We start from the raw sequence: 21,257 nt of genomic DNA, 5'->3' as shown, positions 1-21,257 counted from the left end.
TGACACCCTTACTATCATATGTTTTCCCCAGTAACATTGGCAAAGTTGAAGACTGTCTATGTAGTGTGTCACGCTGAGAGAAGTAATACTCATAAGTCATGAAATTATGCTTTAAATAATCAAGTCAACTATATCTGAATAAAGCAAATTACTCATTGGGATGTTTTCAGAAATTTTTCAATAGAATTTTTAAGGGTAGAACATAAAACAGGCATCATTTGTTCTCATTAAATATAGATTTTTTCCAATGTTATTTTACAGATTTATTTTTATTTTATTTATTTTATTCATATATGCCTTATATTAAAAGGTAGAAAAACAGTTGTCTTAGAATAAATCTCCTTATTACTAGTGGCATAAAAATAACATGATTATTTTGAGTGATGCCAGAAACTTCTATAGATTCAAGATGAGATCAAAAGATTCTAAAGGGCATTCTTTAATTTTTTTTTTAAATAAAGGTGTAAGAAGCCCTTGGGCAACTGAAATAAGCTGCTTAATTAAATGATAATATCATAGGAAAGAACATTGTCAGGGGTTAAGATTCCCACAACAGATATGCCGGATAAAGCAGGATAATTATCACAATGATTTTTGGCATAAACTTGAAATGTTGACTGCACTCGTTCTTGGCCACCTCTTTTAATTCTTTAAATAGAACACTGATTTTTAAAACTCTCTAGTCTCCCTTTTTGATAGCTAGATAGCTACAGTAAACATTGAAAAGATGAATTACTCTGTTTGACTAATACTTCTTCCTGAGCATGCTGGAAATTTGATTTTCCATTTAGTCATTAGCATTTAAAAAATAATTCTTGTCTTCCTAGTGATGTAACAAAAAAGAAGATCTTGACATCTGATGCTCAATTCATTTGTATAATGCTCTTGTCCTCTCCATTAGAAATACATGGAGCTGAGATATTGTGAAGCCCCACTCATTTTAATGAGAGTTTCCTAGAATTTAACAGGTTCAAGCTGGTGGCCTCTCAAATCATCCTGGTGCAACTATGGTAGGGGCACACTCTTTAGGTAGAACGATGTGATTCTGCACAGCAAACAACAAAAAGGAGGAAGCAACACATTGGTCCGATGGAAAGAACAGGGTCTTAGGGTCAGGGCTCCATCTGACAACTTATTAAATGTGGGACGTTGGAAGTGTCATTTAACTTCTCCAAATCTCAGTTTTCTTATCTCATACCATAAGGAATTGCTGTGGGGATTAAGTAAAGTAACTCTATCCAAAGAGCTTAATGCAGCGCCTACTATGCAACAGACAGTAAAAAAACGAAGTTAGTTCTTATATGTCTCACCACTTTAATGCAGCAAGGAGACCCTGTCCTGCGAAGTGCCACTTTTGTGAGTTCCATGTTCCCACTTAGACTCCTATTTAAGGCTGTGTCTCAGCATGACTGAAAGAGTGACCATGCCATCCACAAAATCAGCTCAACCAAAGTCTGCAGCAGTATGTCCTTATCAGCTCAATGCAACAAGCATTGATTAAATGCTTCCTTCATGCACAGTACTTTCCTTTAAAGCAGTGATAACATCCCTGGAAATTTGAAGAAAAAGAGCAAGAGAAAATGGTCACTATCTTCGAATAGACATAAATTTGGGGGTGGAGGTGTAGACCTATGCACTTTCCTTTTGATAGAGATAGTGAGAATTGTGTTGATGTGTGGGTATAGGAAACCTATGTCTAAATTACCCATTTCTATCTAGGATTTTACTGAGAGCTGCATCATAAAGTTCCAGAAAGTTCCACTGCTGTGATACATTGCTGCTGCTCTTCCTGGATGAGAGAGTGGGTCCAGGCAGCAATACAGAAAAGAGCTTCTGGCAGGCTCTTTCTCCTGTCTGGAGTCTTCTTCTACAAGTTAATCCCTGGACACAGACTCCACTAGCCCCTTTCTCATGGACACAAGCTTCTTTTCTGTTATATTTAGGTTTTGAGCATGATGGAGCAAGTTAACGGAACAAATGGGCAGTATTTAAAGATAACAAGCTAGATATGCCTAGATCATGGCTGACTAAAGCCAGTTGTTTTGCATTTTTAGATAAATTTCTATGAAGATCCATACCATGCATTTTTGAATGAATTAGCATCAAAAAAGTATAAAATACAAATGGTTTATATTTTTAAAATAATTTTTAAAGTCAGTGATCTGTAATCAGATCCCCTTGAAGTCTCCTACATGACAACTACATAAAAACTCTGCTTGTGATTTCTCATCAGTATCTAATTCTCCTACACTGGTGCTGGGAGTACTCTCTGAATACATAAAAAAATTGTAAGTCAATGATCCTCTGTTCTTGCTTTATGGCTGTGTTCCCTCCACATTCTCGTCTTCTAGTCACAGCACTGTTTTCTCCTTCCGCAGAGCCTATCTTCACCACATCTGATCAAGGTGTTAAATGTTACTCAGCATCAGCATGCCACAGACAGTTGATCTTACTTCATTCATTATAATTTAATGAATCGTGTGTTATGCGTAAGGGTGAACTCACTGTCTCATGTGTACATCTTGATCTATTGGTGACCAGTATTCTGCTTCTGTTAACTTCATCAGACTTTGGAATCAAGTTGGGAGGCTGAGGCTTGAGGAGACCAAGATAATCCTGGTACCCCTAATGAGGGGTCAATGGGACCAGGCAGAAGGAACCCAGCCCACAGGGCCCATGACATATTGAGAAGGGCCAGCCTACCTCAGAAGTAGCCTGGCTACTCTGCTTTATGGCATGGTATAACCTGACTTTACTGAACCCCACAAAGGACTCGCTGTGGGGTTGGGTAGGGGAGATGAAAAATATCCTAATTACTCCCTGCTGATTGACTTGAAGGGAAGGAATGATAGCTTGCTTGATGCCTGGGCAGCAGCAAGGATGGGGCAAGTACAGAAGCAAGGGCTGATGCCATTCCTTAGTCACAGATACAATGTATGCATCTTCAACATGTAGTCCTGTGACATTTTGAAGAGAGTATTTAGACCCACTGTTAGCCTTCTTATTTGCATCTTCAAGTTCCTTGTTCCTCAAAGCAAATTCTGAGGTTCTGAGGTTGAACTTCTCTATGATTAGAATCCAGGCCCTGCTACTCGCTAGCCATGTGACCTAATTCTCTCTAAGGCTGTTTCTACATTTGTGAAATAGAAATAAAAACAGTTCCTTTTTGTATTAAATTGCATATGTGAACCATTTAGAGTAAATGACATGCAGTAAGTACACAGTAAATATAAGCTAGTACCATCATCTTTGGCAGCAGCATCATCAGTAGCAGCAGCCTTATAATTTAAAGACCCCAACATTTTCTGAAGACCCCAGACACCAGAGACCTGAGATGCAGATAAGGCTTATCAAACATGGCCAAACCGCCCAGGATGATTCACACCGGCATTAATGCCATTCTGCTTCATGTGGGGGTTGTGGTTATTTTTAATCGCCCTTAGGGGAACACAAATTCACAACCATTTTGAGGCTATTGAATGAAATTATTTTGTAGTGCTCATATTTCATGAGTGCTTTTGTACTCATTGATTTAGAGTCGCAATCATTTTCCAAACATATCCAACAAAATGGCATCAAAAGCACAAACAAGAGAACACGACAGCCTCCCATTTTATGAAATTTTACTTGTTTATTTTACCAAAGACGGCTTAACTTGTTATAAACTACCACTTTTAATATTTTCCAGCATGAATTGTCTTCTCCTATTTTATTTCTACGAAATTCTAAAGTACTGCCTTTAACTGAATAGACAAGATTTTGCTGGACAGCAGGGGTTATGCATGACTTTTCAATCTAGGAATCAAAACAAGGCACGGTGGTGAGCTAGGAAAGGAGGAAAGAGGCATTGGATACGGTGGCATTAAACACAGACACAGTGCCTGGAGGAACCAGGCATCAGACACAACCAGGCTCCGGGGTAGCTGCTGTGATCCCTGCCTTCAGATTTTCACACCCTCGTGTGACCCTTTTCTCTTGTGTGTGAGCAGGAACTGTTTTTACTCAGTACGATATAACCAAGGGGATGGGCTGTCACTTCTGTAATTACACAATATAGGAAGACACTTTCACTTGCTGGTTAATGCAGCTAGTAGTCATGTTGGCGTGGCCTACTTGGTGAAGAATTGAGGGTGGCCTCTTGCAACTGAGGATCCTCCAGTTGAGAGCAGGCGAGAAACCAAGTCCCTCTGTCCTGCAACTGCAAAGAACTGAATTCTGCTGACAATGACATGTGCTTGGAAATGGCTCCTTCCCCAGCTGGGTCTTCAGATGAGAATGTAGCCCTGGCTAATATCTTTGCAGCTTTGTGAGACACTGAAGCAGAGGATCCAGCTAAGCCTGTGAGGTGATAAATATGTGTTGTTTTAAGCCACTAAGTTTGAGGCCACATTGCCGTGCAGCACTGGAAAACTAACACACACACTTATTACTGTTAGTCACTGGCTTGTTACTTTAACATGTATATCTCTGTAGTACTCCCAATAATTTTGTGAAGGTTTTATCCACATTTTATAGAGAATGTTGCTGCTTAGGTTGTTAAGACTTGCCCAGGGCCACATAGCTACTTTGGGGTAGGGCTGTGATTCATAGAGAAAACGAGATTTTTGTGGTTTGTTTGTCTCATTTAGGTAAACTGCGTTAAGTTGGACAAATGATGTCTCTTCCTTATCTTTATTTTTCAGAAGTAGAATGGAAAAGATGCTAAATATCTGCTTCATTTTTTTCATTACACTGGACCTAATAGGACTGATGAGACAATGCCTTTAAGAAACTCCTGGCTCCCTGGAGAAAGGTTTGTTAATGCAGTTACTATTTGAAATAATTTTGAAGAGTTAAATTATAAAGTGAATTACTGAGGAGGTGCTTGCTTTCTTAGAACAATTCTTTCCTCTTTGTAACTAAAAGACTGCAATTTTAAAAGTATATAATGTATATCTCTAGCAATATTACAGATAGTATTTCAATGATCATTTCTAGAAATGGACCTTTAAGCTAAACGAGTCACACTCTGGTATTTGTAATTTTTAAAAATTATCATTATTTACTGCATTGGTTCTGGAAAACCTGCAAAGACCCTATTATAGGACCAACAGGTTTGTGTGCCTGCTGTACTGTAACAGACCAATTACACTGAGACAGCAGGGTTTGTAGCAGAAAAAGACTTTAATGATTGCAGGACACTGAGCAAAGAGATGGGAGGAGGATCTCAAATCCGTCTCCTCAAGGAGTTCTGGGCTGGTGTTTTAAGGAGGAACATAGAGGAGGAGGGGCTGGAAAATGGAGGTCGTTGATTGGTTGGGGTAAGAGGGATGCAATTATCAGAATGTGGAAACTGCATTTCTTGATGAGCTAGCTTCTGGTGGGGTCCTTTACACCAGCTGATGTCAGTAGTTTTACCAGCATATAGGACCTGAAAGAACATCTCAAAGGGAAAACTTAACATTTCGTGATGTTCAGGTTGTTATCTATGGAGCAGTTAAAGGAAACTATAATTTTGTACTAGGCCTACATGATTCTAGGACAACGGGCACCAAACAACTGTGAGGAAGCAGGTCAGAGAACAGCTGACCTAGCGATTAATGCTGAATGTGCTGCAGGCTTGGATTATTTTTATTTTTTCTTTCTCTCTTCTTCCCTGATTAATTTAATAAAGTTTACAGGAGTAGTTTCAATGATAGCCTGATTAGTACCTGAAGATGCCTCTTCACTTTCCAGCTCCCTAAATATTGCTGGAGATGTTCCATTCTTCTATTCAGCCTAGTATCCTTTGTGCTATTGATATCAATAAAAGGATACAACAAGGGAATAATCCTGATAACGAATACTCAAAAGAATCCAAGTTTTGACTTTGATTTCTTTAGGTTTACCAAACTGTGCCACCAAAAGAATTCAGGTAAATTGCTTGTCCAAAGGAAAAAGAAAATCTTGTTCCATCATTTGTCCTGAAATTGAAACTGAAAAAAGAAACAGAGTTGGCAGGAGAGAGAAGAGGGAGACAGCAGCTGAAACTCAGAACCAGGCTGATACTTCATATTTTAAGGCTCTGTGGGTGCACTTTCTGATGCCTTAGAAGTCAGGTGAGGCTGATGGCTTCCTTACAGGTTTCAGAAAGTAATTCAAGCTGAAACAAAGGCCTCGGTACTTAATTCAAAAGCATTGCAACTATTAATATTGTTGCTTTTGTGGTTTTAAATAAAAGGCCATTATGTTTTACAGGATTTTATAAGGAAACAATGTGGGCACACTGAGGATTTATTTTCTTAAATTTATGTTTCAAAAAGAATTTAAAACTTTGTGCTTTGTAGCTATTCAAAAACTGAGGATGAAATTAGTATATGTGAAATTTCATTTGCAGTTATCTTTAAGTATTTTCTTTTGTGTGTGTCCCAAAAACCTGAATCTTAATTTAGGCATTTCCAGTAAAAAATTACTAACTTTTTATGTTACTTAACTTTTCTGATCCTCTTTCCTTGTCAGCAAAATAGAAATAAAACATCCATCCTATCTACCTTAAAGGGTGTTGGTAACATAAAACTATGGTGAAGAATAAACAATTGTATAAAACATAGTAAATTATTAATATTTAGTCTGTCCCTATTTATACTTTCTTCTCTAAAATGTGTCTTAAAATGGGTATCAGAAAAAATGTATGACATTAGTTGGTGGGAAGGAGATTCATTTTTTCCTGAATACCCTTTTAAAACTCTTGAATTTTGAATGATAATGTATAGTCTATTAAAAATAAGTAAAGAAAATTAAAGCCAATAAATAAGTGTTTAGAAGCATTTCCTCAACTGGCCTTTCTTCTCAAGGTCAAATCCTTCAGGCCTGTCACACTGCAACAGTCGTCGCCTTGATTAAGGGTCAGGCCAGGGAGCAGTGCAGCCTCCCTCTATCCTATCCACACCTGCTCCCCAAGCCTCACACTCTGACATAGGTGTCCCCAGAAATATCTCATTTTCCTCTGCCCACATTTTTCTGACTGCTGGAAAGGAAGAAATGTCTTTGTAATGTGACTACACCCAAGGTTCTCCACCTGACTTCTCACCTCTTACTCCAGGCTTATCCACACTCAATTCTACGTTCCACAAGAGGTCTGCACTCTCCTCAGGTTCTCTCCATTTGGGGTGCCTGCCTTTGTCCTGCCAGCTCTTCGCATCCCATCCAGGTCAACTCTCACCTCTTCTCTAGCTTTTCATCCTAAGCTCATTGCTCGCTTTTTCTGAATTCTCTTCATTGCTAATTGGTTGTGAGGCACAAATAAATCATTTTGCCTTTCAAGCATACATTTTTACCAAGAGGGTATTTGAAGAGGTACAGATGTTTCCACCACTGATAATAATCATTCTGTTCTAGGAGGTTCTAGAATGTTCTAAGTTGTTCTAGCAACCTACCAAAAACAAGTCACTTGAATCAATCCATACGCCTATTTAAGCAGAATATATTGTATGGTGTTCTGAAGACCATATTGAGAGAAATATTTATTTGGATGTACACACTCTGAGTTTTGTTTTTATCTCTTTACCTTATGACTCTGACTACTACATCTCTAAAATAGGGTAAACTATTTTTGGTGTTAGGTTTTGCTTGTAATACTCAAGTTTTTGTTTCCACCCACTGCTATAGTTATCTGGACTTGTGTGTGCACCTGGCCATAGCTACATCGATATAAATTTTATTCATGGGTGCACATTTTGCATATACCTTTGTGTAATTTTAAAATGTAAGTTATGTGCTTATACCCTGCATTCTCTATTTTAACTTCTTGGATAACACTGCCATTTTACTTTATCAATTTAAACCTACTTAACTCTACCCAATCTGCAGAAATGTCAACCTAGAGAGTCAGACTTCACAAGCTCAAACTCCCCAGGGAAGAAGGTTGAGACATTTCTACTCATATCTATAGATGTATTATGCCAATCAGGCCCCAGGGTTGACAAAATCCAATTACTTCAGCCAAAGAGAATATATTTTTATTATCTTCCAGAATCTTTTGAAAAATTGTTATTGAGTACCCACGTGCTAGACATTGTTCTAGTGACACGCATCAATGGAAAGAATAAGCAAAGTCTTGTCAAATATTTTAGGGGAATGGGTGGGAATAAAAGCAGTGGACAAGTATAAAATTATGATTTCGGAGAACAGTAACTGCTATTGCAGAACTGTAGCTGGTTGATCAGAGCCAAGAGTGACCATAGCCTCCTGTCAGGATGGGGTTCAGGAAGGTCTCTCTAAGGGGGGCAGCCCCAAACTGAGACCTTGAGTGACAAAAACAACCCAGCTACAGGAAAATCAAGGAAGACCATTCCAGCTGGAGGGAGTTACTGGTGCAAACATCAGAGTGCCCAAGCATGGTAAGTATGGGCAGGAGTAGAAGGAGAGGGAGTCTGGGCCAGCCCAGGCACTGTCAACGGTAGGCTAGGGGATGGGATTTTATTCCAATGTAGTAAGAGGCCATTAGAGGATTTATACTTAAAAATGTGCACCCCAGCTGCCCTATGAAGAATAAACTGTGTCTGCATGTGTGTGTATGTGTGTATATGCAAGAGTGGAAGCCGGAGACCAGTAAATAACTGGGATGAGAAAGGTGATGTTTTCAAATACAAGGAATATGGTGATGAACATGGACAGAAGCAGATATTCAGATGTCATTCAAGAACTGGAGTTTTGGCCCAGCATGGTGGTTCACGCCTGTAATCCCAGCACTTTGGAAGGCTGAGGCAGGCAGATCAACTGAAGTCAGGAGTTCAAGACCAGCCTGGCCAACATGGCAAAACCCCGTCTCAACTAAAAATACAAAAATTAGCCAGGTGTGGTGGTGGGCACCTGTAATCCCAGCTACTCAGGAGGATGAGGCAGGAGAATCACTTGTACCCAGGATGCCGAGGTTGCAGTAAGCTGAGATCACGCCACTGTACTCCAGCCTGGGTGACAGAGCGGAACTCCATCTCAAAAAAAAAAAAAAAAAAAAAAAAAGAAGAAGAAGGACTGCAAGTATGCAGGTTTGTGTAGCAGAGATTATCTAGTATATCAAAGATTCCTTAGATGTGCCCAGCTTTAACACAAAAAGGAAGCCAAAACCCAAGTAGCACATGGATAGTTCCTTTACATCATAGCATTCCAGAGGTAGGAGGCACCTCAGAGTGGGAAGACAGTGAACCTAACAGGTGAAGTGACTTCCTCATGGACATGCAATCAATTGGCTCCACAATTGAGACTGTCTCCTCATATTCTGTCTACCTCACCATATTTGGCACCATTGCTAATATGGAAGTTGCTCTTTTGATCACATTGCAGTTGATAATCTAAAGCTGCAGGTTGCTTACCTCACGTGTCCTAAGACTTTGCGATGGAAAAGAAGTCAAATGTCTTGGCTCAGAGAAGGCATTTTAGCATTTAGCATATTATTCCACACCCCTGTGTCTATTACTGATATATCTACGTGCCTGACAACATAAGAGGAACAAAAGATGGGGGGTGGGAGCTGTTCGTTTCCAAATAACAGCTTAAAGGTCTGAAACTAAATTATTTATTGAGGCAGAGGGCTTTGAAACAAGCAATGGGGTAAGTGAAATCTTGAGTATTACACTCCATTTAATAAAAGCATTCCAATTTTGCTTGCTTTGAGAGTTCATTGGCTTTCATATGAGGAGTTCTTGACTCCCTAAAGAGCTTAGTATTTGCATCCCAGTTACCAAGGCCAGGTTGAAAAAAAACCCCAAAGTGCTTCCTGTTGACAAGAGATGAATTGGCTGATTATTTGAGACATGTTAAGCCATAAATTATTTTTAGTGCTTATAGTTCTAGAGTGGCTTATTTTTTTCTTTTTATTTTCATGCTACAGTGTGACAAATATGCTGGCCTAGCAAGGAGAGCAGCATTCTAAAGCAAAATGTATCAGAACGTTCAGCTCAGTTTTAGGGTATATGAAATGAATTCCATTTCAGACTCTTAGATAACATAAGATATTCTTTCCAAGTGTTCTCCTTTTAATAAGTGCTGTACCCTGGAATTTCAGACTGCTATCTTGAGAATGTGGGAGAGAATCCCTAGATTTCACCATCATTCTGATAGAAATGAGCATCACCTTAGTTGGCACACTCATTAAACCTTTTCAGTGCCTACTTTTCATAATTTTTATGAGCCCGGGTCTTGCTCTGTCACCCAGGCTGGAGTGTATTGGCACAATCATGGCTCCCTGCAGCCTTAAACTCTTGGGCTCAAGTGATCCTTCCACGTCGGCCTCTTGAATCGCTGTGACTACGGATGGATGTGCCGTCAAGTCTGGCTAAAATGTTGTGTTTTTGTTTCCTCCTCCATAAAATAAGGAGGGTGCTCAGATCACACAGTCTAAGATCCCTTTCTTCCTTCTCCCAAGTCAAAATATATACTAACTATTTTAAGAACTCATTAAACATTGTGTGTGTGTCTGAAAAGAAAAAGACCATATTAATGAGAAGTGTATTTTCCAACTCTTAGATTTAATCTTCTCTTCCCTTATATCTCCAAATAGCCGAGAGGAAGAAAAGTCATGACTGTATGAGCATTAACATAGGTGGTTCCAAATCACATCACAGCTGTCATTCTTGTGTCTGTCAAGGAATCCGATGAAACATGGAACAATTTCAGACTGGTTAAGGCCTCCTATGAGGTAAGAAACACTTTGAGGGAAGTCACACTTGGAGTGTGCAATAGTGCAATGTGAATTTAAACAAGGGAGCAGACTTCTCACCTAGGCTGTAGGTCTTTCTATCCAAGTAGGCCTATATTTCAGCTACTGAGTTATGAAATAATAGATGACATTTTCTCCTATTTTTAAGCCCATTCCTTGCTCTTAGGTCACTGAAGTGCAAACTGTAACCAATATATACCTGAGGTCCTGAGTGACGGTTTCTTGTCTGGATGATTTTTCTCATTTGGGTACCATGATCCTTTCTATTTTCTGACAAGCCTAATGTCTATAAAGTGCAAAGACTATAGACCCCAGTGTTCACATAGATTATAAAAATGCATTGTAATTTCAATGTTCATTCATTTATTTGTTCATGTAGCCAGTTAATCAATGGGTATTTCTTGAGCAACTACTATGCACAGAGCAATGATTTTTAATAAGAAAACACAGAGAAATGTTTCATCTTTATTTTCTTTTTCTAGAAGAAGCTCAAATACAATAGTTCTTTGATAATTTTGTATGTTTTAGGTTTGTGGAATTCAACTTTTTAGAATGTTATTCACACTGTTCAGTTGATAGTTACACTAAAACCCGAGACTTCACCACTATGCAATATATCCGTGTAACAAAAGTACACTTGTACCCCCTAAATCCATAGACATTTTTTTCAAAATAAATTTTTTTTTGAGGCCAGGTGCGATGGCTCACGCCTATAATCCCAGCACTTCGGGAGGCCAGGGTGGGCGGATCCCCTGAGGTTGGGAGTTCGAGACCAGCCCGGCCAACAAGATGAAATCCCATTTCTACTAAAAAAAAAAATACAAAAAATGAGCTGGGTGTGGTAGCAGGTCCTGTAATCCCAGCTACTTGGGAGGCTGAGGAAGTAGAATCACTTGAACCCAGGAGGTGGAGTTTGCAGTGAGCCGAGATCGCACCACTGCACTCCAGCCTGGGCAACAAGAGTGAAACTCTGTCTCAAAAAAAATTTTTTTTTGAAAATTAAAAATATGTATTACTCAGAATAAATGAGTCTTCAGTTAGCATATTCTGCCCCTATGTGAAAACAGACTGGTAGGTAGGCTCTTCGGTTTCCCTCCCCCTCTCTCCCTCTAGTCATCATTTCTATTAACAAGTTCAACATAGAATTCATCAAGGTGAGCTTAAATATGTGGATTCCATAAAGCAAAAATTGAAAGAAATAAGTACCTTGCCATCAACGCCTTTTTCACAGATTTTTTTTTTTTTTTTTCCTAGAGCCCTTGAATCTCATCTTAAGGGCAATCCACTAAGGGAGTAGAGTAAGAGTCTGGGAACTCAGGTCCACTGCGTATGAAATTTGACTGGAGTTTTTAGTACATTTTCAATTTTCAGCCTTCAGTTAGTTGTGAATTAAATAATTAAATACATGGAGTGTCTTAAGTAAAGTGAAGATGCCTTTCTCTTTTCTTTTCTTTTTTAAGATGGAGACTTGCTCTGTTGCCCAGGCTGGAGTGCAGTGGTGCGATCTTGGCTCACTGCAACCTCCGCCTCCAGGGTTCAAGCGATTCTCCTGTCTCTGCTTCCCCAGTAGCTGGGATTACAGGTACCTGTCACCACACCTGGCTAATTTTTTTTTTTTTTTATTAATTTTTAGTAGAGATGGGGTTTCACCAGGTTGGCCAGCTTGATCTTGAACTCCAGGCCTCAGGGGATCCTCCCATCTCGGCCTAACAAGGTGCTGAGATTACAGGCATGAGCCACCACGCCTGGCCTCATTTTCTTTTAATATCTTTTTCTCATCTTACCCATTCCACTCATAAAATTGAAGCCTAAGTTAAGATCTCATCTGGACTATTTTAAAGAGTTTCAATTACTAAACTCTTTCTACTGTTATTCCGTACTCCAAGCCGCTAATCCAGGTTGCCAGTCAATGTTTCTAAAGCTTAGTAGTAATCTGATCACTTACCTACTCAAATACTTTCAAATGAGTTTTCATCACCTCCTAAGTCAAGCAAAAAACTCCTTCGTCTTGTACTTGAGGCAATAATTTGGTCCTAAACTGCTCCTCTATGAAACCTAAGAGTTCCTCAAGGCTGCGCTAGGCTGAGATACAACTTCATGTAAACAGTTGTTTCTGCTGCTGGAAAGAGCTTTTTCCCTGCCTCTATGCTGTTGCTTTTCTCTCTTTTTCCTTTTGAGAGATCACACTCATGTGCACTGTGATCAGGCATTGCCTTGCTATGATAATAACTCCCCTGGGCCAAGAGCTACAATGTATGTCTTGCTTCTATTCCAAATTGCTTTTTCTGTTGTTGTTTTGGTTTAGTTTGGTTCGGTTTCATTATTTTCCTTTTATTTTTAGTTGACCCATAATAATGGTACACATTTACGGGGTACAGAGTGATATTTCAATACGTGTATAATGTGTAATGAACAAATCAGGGCGATTAGGATATCCATCACCTCAGACATTCACGATTCCTTTCAAAATCCTCTGTTCTAGATTTTTGAACATATACAATAAATTATTGTTTGCTATATTCACTCTACAGTGCTATACAACCCCAGAACTTATTCCTCCTATCCAGCTATAATTTTGTATTCATTAACCAGTCTCTCCATATCCACCCCACCCCCACTTCCTAGCCTCTAAAAACCATACAAATTGCTTTCTAAAAGAGCTTGTGTGTTTGTTTTTCTTTTTTTTACACGAAGCATTGTTTTTCTCCAAAAATAATTTTTTGGTCGATTTTTGTTTATTGCAAAAGCAATCCATTTTCATTCCAGAAAAAGAAAACAAAGATAAAGAAACAGAGGGAAACAGAAATCATCCATAATCCTACTCCTTCAAAGACAGCTACAGTCAAATTCTCATGTAACTCCTTCTCTTTTTGCAAGAATATTATACCCTACAAAGGTCTCTAATGTGGTTTTAAAATACTACTAAATCACCCAATATTACAAATTAAAAAAACAAAAAGAATAGAAATTCCGCCAAAGAGTATACTTGATATCTACTTTTGATGATTATTTTCTTATAAAAAGAACACAGCCACATAATTTTACATCCTTCTATACCATCAAAGTTTACTTTAATCTTTGCGTTTTCGTGCATAGTTTTTATATTGAATACATATAAACATGCTATAGGAAATGTACTGTATAAGAATCAATGCTATTTAAGTAGGTAACTGCAAAAGTCAGTGACAATTCCTAATTAGTGGGAAGAGTAGAGAAGCAAAATGTCCCACTTTAAGCTGAGAATTTTATGATCTTCTATAAATAAATCCTTTTGACGCATCGGCATCATACGCAGCAAAATCACAGAATGACAACTCTATTGCCTACCCACTCAGCCAACTGGGATTGGTTAAGGTTAGGTAGGTAATCAAAGCCCACAGCTATTTCTTTGTATAGATAATTCTAGCTCTGATTAACCTGACAATCACATTCCAAAATTAAGTTTTTTACTGCAAAAGAAAGATGTTAAACAATTGCTGAAAACCAAAGTGACTAATGAGTATCAAAAAAGCCCAACTAACAAGCCATAATTTCTCCAAATATTCTTTGTATTGCAAGCCTCCCTCACCCTCACATAAGAGAGAAAAGAAAGCTCTTCTTGTCATTTTCATATTATCATGTAACGTGGTTGAAGGAAATTACATTAAAATTCACTTCCGCTTTCTTTATATCATCAGTATGCTTGCCAAGGGCCAGTCTTTTCAGGAAAAATGGACAATTTGAAGCTGGTATGTGCTTCCACCAAAATACTAGATTTTGTCAGCTTCAAGAATATCTGTCATAAACATCAGGTTCTGCCAATCCCAGTAAATCGGATTTGCATCTGTGTGAGGATTTATGTTGCCTTTTTCATGAATAAAATACCTCTCTTGACTCTGTCTATTGACACTGATGTAGTGGTCATTTCAAATTATCTTCCAGAGGTAGATTCTCCATTCACAGGCTTTCATTTACATGGATATATCTTAAAATAAGTAATACATGGATGTATTACTTAAGTTAAAATGAGTGGCATCTTTGGGTTAGAAGGCCTTTGTGTAAGCTCTAAGAGGTCTATAAAATCCTTGAAATGGTACATAAAATGTAATGTTATGAATCAGTGCATTTTTCTGGGGATGGAGTCTATAGATTTCAACATTTTCTCAATGGATTTGTGACCCCAAAATGTCTAAGAATACTTGCCCTACATTAAATACAACTGAGCGAATTTGCTTTCTTATCTATGTGGTGAAGTTATAGCAGCTATTTGGGAAGTCCTTACCTCTAAAGTAATTAAGTAAAAGACAGAAAAAGTCCTTTCAAGAAAACTCCAGGAATGTTAGCCAATAACATTATTTCAAGATGGGTCGTTTTCTTAAATAATCAATAGCATAATGACTATCAGTCTTAGGCACAGAAACAATCAGGAAGGATGACAAGTGAGGGAAAGTGGGTATCCCACAGAATTGCCTTTATTTAGGTGGTTATTAGGATGTTCTTAGCATTCAGTTCTTAAGACTATTAAGAATTAGTCCAATGGAACTCGTTGGTCCTTCTACAGTCAGTCAGGGTGTTATGGAGAAAGTGATTCATCGAACAAAGTGTGTCCATAATGAGTTCCAGGAGAAATCCCTGCTTGATCTTCATTTCAAGATTAATTGTCCTTAACCTGAGTTATTATTTCCTTTATATTGATTTATGGACAATGTGAATTGTGCAAACCTAGGAGTTCTTTAGTACGGTATATTTAAGATGCACTGCAAGGGATTTTTATTATTATGATTAAAGTAATGAAGTTTGTAAATTACATACACAAGATATAAATTAGAAAAGATTCAAGGACACCCTATAACAATGTCACAGTAACTTGAATTCCTGTGTGCTTTCTTCCTGAAAGGCAGAAAAGTAGAATAGCAAGAGGCAAACTGGCTACAGCTATTTACCCATGGAGACGATAATTTCACAGGTAAAAGTCATCTGTTCTATAAGTTGAAGTAGGGAAAACATTGGGAATTGTTGCTAAATTTGATCAAGTTTTTAATTTTCCTAGCCAATTATGTAACCACATCTAAAAAAGACATGTGGGTCATCATGATATAAATGTTTAGTCTCCCTGGCTCTACTTTGCCCAATACTTTATTTTTACTTTTTTGTGTGGGGGGAGACACACTTTAAATTCACATTATCTTATTGGGGAGCATATATCTTTGTAAGCTCTTAATTCCTTTCCAGAAAAAAAGTGATAAGTACATGAATGGAAATACTGCATTAAATATACCCTCTATTGGCTTCCTTGGTTCTAAGTAACTCAGCAAAATGTCTGCATTTTTGGAGTTAGCCATGGGGAAAAATTACTTTCAGTCTCTACATTGCAAAATCTTGTACTCTATGTGCACGCACAGAATCATACTGAGAAACACTCTCAATCTATTAAAATGATTACTTTGTTTTTTTTTTTTTTTTTTTTTTTTTGAGATGGAGTCTCGCTCTGTCACCCAGGCTGGAGTGCAGTGGCCGGATCTCAGCTCACTGCAAGCTCCGCCTCCCGGGTTTATGCCATTCTCCTGCCTCAGCCTCCCGAGTAGCTGGGACTACAGGCGCCCGTCACCTTAAAATGATTACGTTAAATACAAACAAAATCGTAATCTAGGAAAAACACATGGAGTTGTGAAAAGTCTCCTTCTAAATGTTTCTTTTCTTTTCTTTCCATGTGCTATTTGTAATGCTTATCTCCTTGTGAGTGGAGAGTTTACCAAGAGTAAAGGTGAGTTTGGGAAACCTGAATTTCATGAGATGTAGATAGGAAAGGCAGTACCCTAGTAGATGAGAATGAGACAACCAGACACGCAGAGGAACTGATGGTGAAGGAAAGAGCAAAAATGGAGACAGGAGAACACTCTAGAAAGAAATTGAAAGGAAGAGTCTGGTAGAGGGAAATGACTGGGACAGGAAAAAGGCAGGAAACAGGCCTTTGAGATTCACTGCTTCTTTGGGTACAACTTCCACAATCCAAACACAAAAACAAGAACGGTGAGATTGATCATCACAACCAGCACCTGACCTTCAAAATACAAATTGGCTGTATTAACACAAACTTAGGTTTTTAAATTAACTTACTCTATTCATTTGTAATATGCTGGTCTGTCTCCAAATAACATGGAGAAACAACACTAAATAAGAAGCCATCCTTTCATTCAGAAATGAGCAGAAAAATAAAAGAAATAATAAGAACTAAGATTTATTAAGTGCCACCATGTGCCCCTTACTCTTCTAAACTTTTTTTTTTTTTGAGACAGGGTTTTGTTCTGTTGCCCAGGCTGCAGTGCAGAGGCACACTCATAGCTCTCTGCAGCCTTGAACTCTGGGGCTCAAGCAATCCTCCTGATTCAGCCTCTTGAGTAGCTAGGACTACAGGTGTGCACCCCCACACTCAACTAATTTTCAAATTAAATTAAATGTGTGTGTGTGTATGCACACGTGTGTGGAGACTGGGGTCTTGCTATGTTGCCCAGGCTGGTCTCGAACTTCTGACCTCAAGTTATTATCCTGCCTTGGCCCCTCAAATTGCTGGGATTACAGGTGTGAGCTACTGCTCCTGGCCCTTTTCTAAGCACTTTAAATATAAGAACTTAATACCTTTTCCATTGATTTTACAGATGTGGAAACCCCAGCACAGACAGCACAAGTCACCTGCCCAAGGTTACTGCGGTAGTGAGCCAGGATAGAGCCCCTTTCAGACCCAAGTACTTTGGTTGCAGAATCCTTGCTCTTCACCACTACCCTCTGTGTTAGACTGAAACATACATGGACAAACTACAGATTAAAGTTAATTTCCTGAAATATCAGGACCTAAGTATTAATATATCAGTAGATCCCATTATGACATGGTTGAGAAGAAATGAAGTGTGCTGTGAAAATAGAGCTAGGAAAAGAACAACATTATCTACTTTCTTTCTAGCCTCCATGCCTTTCTTCATTACTCGCTCTAAACTTTCTGAATTTCATTCTTAAGTCATCTCCTTTCAGAAAGGTAAACTAAAAAGTCTTTATATGGCTTTTCTTTCGTTAACAGTATGCAGATTTATAATGTCATTAGGGACATTAGGTAGGCCAGCAGTCCCTAACCTTTTTGGCACCAGGGACCAGTTTCATGGAAGACAATTTTTCCATGGACCAGGGTGGGGGGATGGTTTTGGGATGATTCAAGTGCATTACATTTATTGTGCATTTTATTTCTATTATTAGTATATTGTAATATATAATTAAATACAGCTCATCATTATGCAGAATCAATGAGGGTGCTGAGCTTGCTTTCTTGCAACGAGACGGTCCCATCTGGGGGTGATGGGAGACAGTGACAGCTCATCACGCATTAGATTCTCATTAGGAGCACGCAACCTAGATCCCTTGCACGTGCCATTCATGATAGGATTCTCGCTTCTGTGAAAATCTAATGCTGCCACTGATCTGACAGGAGGCGGAACTCAGGCAGTAATGTAAGTGATGGGGAGCGGCTGTGAACACAGATGAAGTTCTGCCTGCTTGCCCATCGCTCACCTCCTGCTGTGCAGCTCACTTCCTAACACATCACAGCCCAGTACCAGTCCCTGGCCCGGGGGTTGGGGACCTCTGAGGTAGGCAATAGAATTTTCCTCCCAAAGGAAGGAAAAATGTAATGCAGGAATGTATGAAATCAATATGTGGTCACATCCCAGTGAAGCAGTGAACGATCCCAGTAGCTAATGAACTTGAGTTTATATTTGTTTGCAGAATAAAGGAAATGAATATGATGAATTAACACTAAGTAGAAGCTTCTAAATTGGCAGCAAATGACTTCTGCCCCATTATAAAAACAGACCAACTGACAGAATCAAAATGTAGAGTGAACCTGAAGCTCCAACTGATAAAGGGATTTTATAAAAATCAGTTAGCATAATTCAATACAAAACTGTGTTCTGAAACTGTAAGAGGGTATTTGGTTCCAGGATATTCACCGGAACTCCAATTGCTATGAAAATCTACAAGACAGATCTGTCCAAGTCCAGAGATGGGCTTGCTTTGTTCGTAATAACCAAGAAAATACAGTTAACCTTTAATTTTTTTCACTTCACTCAAAAATTCCACGAGTCTTATTTGTTTTTGAACTATTGGAACATTTCTTATATTTTATTGTTTTAAAACTCACTGTTCACTTAATGAATGGGTGCTTTCAAATTAACTGCTTGAATTCACTGTGTGTTGATTTTAATAAAGCTCATTTAACATATCAAATTAAGCACTCACCATGTGTTATTTCTTATTCTAAACACTTTAAATATATTGACTTATTTACTTCCTTCCCAAAATCTTATGACTAAGTGACTTAATCCTCCATTTTGCAAATGTGGAAATCTAAGCACGTAGAATGTAAGTAACTTGCCCCTGGTTACGTGGGTGGTAGGTGACAGAGGCCCCATAATTAGGTGATGTCTGCAGATAAGTAGGTTCTGCAATTTTGCCTTGATATATAATTCTTTTCTAATCAAAGCCAAGGTGCCCATTACCACAATATTGTTCAGTAAATCTATGAAGGAGGCACCATGGGGTTTATTTGTTGTTACTGCTAAGCCCACTCATATCCCTGACCCAGATGTTACTGTTAAAGGACTTAAAGAGTAAAATCAAAAGGCATTGTCTGCTGCCCTAACCTCTCTTGCAAACTTTCTCTGTGGCCTTATGGCTCATCTACCTTCTCAGAGGTAACAAAGCAAAACGAAAATCCTCTCACTTTTGACCTCAGTCTTCATGCATGTTAAATGATGTTAAAGCTGTGGTTTTGGGCTGCTGTTGGCTAGAAGCCTATTCTGGAAAAGCAAGCAGGTCTGGTTCTGTTCTTTCCTGATGGACTTCTGTCCCTCCATCCTGCCCTTGCCCTCAACCTCCAGCCATACCCTTGCTAGATGCCCCGACTCCTCTAACACTTGGAAGAGCAGGGAAGGGAGAGAAGGCCTGGGACGAGGAACGTATTAGTTGCTTAGAACTCTTAGGAGCTGGCTGTGGTTTCTCCTGACCGTAGCAGACACTTATAGTCAGCTCTGACTCATGGAGGGCATGGTGGATTGTCAGGCATCTCCTAGCATCTGGCTGGGCCCCAGCCCTCATTCGTGTGGTATCGGTCCCTTGTGCCTCCCTGACTAGAATGTCTGGCTGGCTCCTTGTGGCCTTCCCTTAGGCCTCTGGTTCTTAGAAGTCCATCATCACACAGGTTCTCTCTGCTGGGGACTCTGTCCTTCCAGGTGGCTCTCTCTAGCAAAGATCATGTGGAACAGCTCCAGGCCAGTTTCTATTTCTGCCAATGTCTCCTCCTCTCAAAACATACACCTTTGACCTCTAGTCAACAGGAGTCCAGTGACTCCAAAACCTCTGTTGTGCTGCCACAGCCAGGTTCTTGTCCCTTGTATTTCCAGACCTGTGTCCTCCAGCAGCCCAGAGTGTTCTACCAATACTACAGGTCACATGATAAACTCCCCTGGGGGTTTCTTAAAGCTCCTCTTACTTGGCCCCAGGCTGAAGGGATGTGTTTGAACTATGGTCTCCTCATGGGGCTTACAATTAAAATGATTTTCCCCAAAGTTTCCTTTCAAGGAGTTTTCAGAATACTGAACAATATTTACAAAGACACAGTCAAGCCTGCGACCCAAAGTCATTTGCTCACGGATCTGGGCTGGAATTTGGAACAGTTCGTGTGACCTTTGACAACTTATTTAGCCTCCCTTCTTACTTCTAAATCCAACGTGCTAAAAATATCTAGAGATGTTTTAGAAGTTGACAAAAACATTTCTAAAACCCTTAACCCAATATCCTGGCCCAGAGTAGAAAGTCAACAGATAACATATATTATCGTTTTTAAAAACCTTAATTTTTTCCCCACAGAATATCCTGTGAATCCCTTCCGTTCATACAGAGACACTGAAAGACTAAATGACTGACTACATATTGGAGCGTAGGATGATAGAGGCATGGAGCTTCCTGGGGTTTCAACCTGTGGTTTAGGAGCTAAGCCACATTCATTGATGCTTAACTTCTCTCTCTCTCTCTCTCTCTTTTTTTTTTGATATGGAGTCTCGGTCTGTCACCCAGGCCAGAGTGCAGCGGCACGATCTCAGCTCACTGCAACCTCCACCTCCCGGGTTCAAGCAATTCTCCTGCCTCAGCCTCCTGAATAGCTAGAATTACAGACATGTGCTACTATGCCAGGCTAATTTTTGTATTTTTTAGTAGAGACGGGGTTTCACCATGTTGGCCAGGATGCTCTCAAATTCCTGACCTCAGGTGATCCAACTGCCTCGGCCTCACAAAGTGCTAGGATTACAGGCATGAGCCACCGTGCCTGGCCCATGGTCAACTTCTCATGCACTTCTCCTTTACATGTGAGTATGGAAGACACAAATACATTGAATAACCACATTGGTAGACCTCAGAAAGATTTTGTGTCTATCCTACACAAAAACAAGTAAACTAAAGGTCCTTCCTGAAAATCTTAGATCTCCATACCAGGTTTTTCAGTGAGAAAATATTTGGAAGTGGTTTGAAAAGGTGAAAGTGATAAACAAAAGTAAAGGCA

General features: G+C 39.3%; 1 protein-coding gene and 2 long non-coding RNA genes across 17 annotated transcripts in view; 1 reads left to right on the top strand and 2 right to left on the bottom strand.

The window, feature by feature from the left end:
• PHACTR1 (phosphatase and actin regulator 1) overlaps window positions 1-21,257 on the bottom strand; it is a 576,315-nt gene that overhangs the window by 450,868 nt on the left and 104,190 nt on the right. The gene's annotated exons all lie outside the window — the stretch shown is intronic.
• On the bottom strand, window positions 1,291-8,761 carry LOC103883474. Of its 2 annotated transcripts, none has more exons than XR_645706.4 (2): window positions 7,049-8,761; window positions 1,291-1,549 (listed from the first exon to the last, which is right to left on the bottom strand). It is a non-coding gene; the product is annotated as an uncharacterized LOC103883474 (long non-coding RNA). The 2 variants fall into 2 exon arrangements; XR_004184520.1 differs by lacking the exon at window positions 1,291-1,549 and adding an exon at window positions 5,028-5,954.
• On the top strand, window positions 4,696-15,621 carry LOC116275436. The gene is made up of 3 exons (XR_004184523.1): window positions 4,696-4,792; window positions 10,517-10,654; window positions 15,552-15,621. It is a non-coding gene; the product is annotated as an uncharacterized LOC116275436 (long non-coding RNA).

This window comes from Papio anubis, chromosome 6 (assembly GCF_008728515.1).
Source record: "Papio anubis isolate 15944 chromosome 6, Panubis1.0, whole genome shotgun sequence".
Lineage (NCBI taxonomy): Eukaryota > Metazoa > Chordata > Mammalia > Primates > Cercopithecidae > Papio > Papio anubis.
The sequence above is the reverse complement of the archived record's forward strand: the minus strand, read 5'-3'. Positions and strand labels throughout refer to the sequence as shown.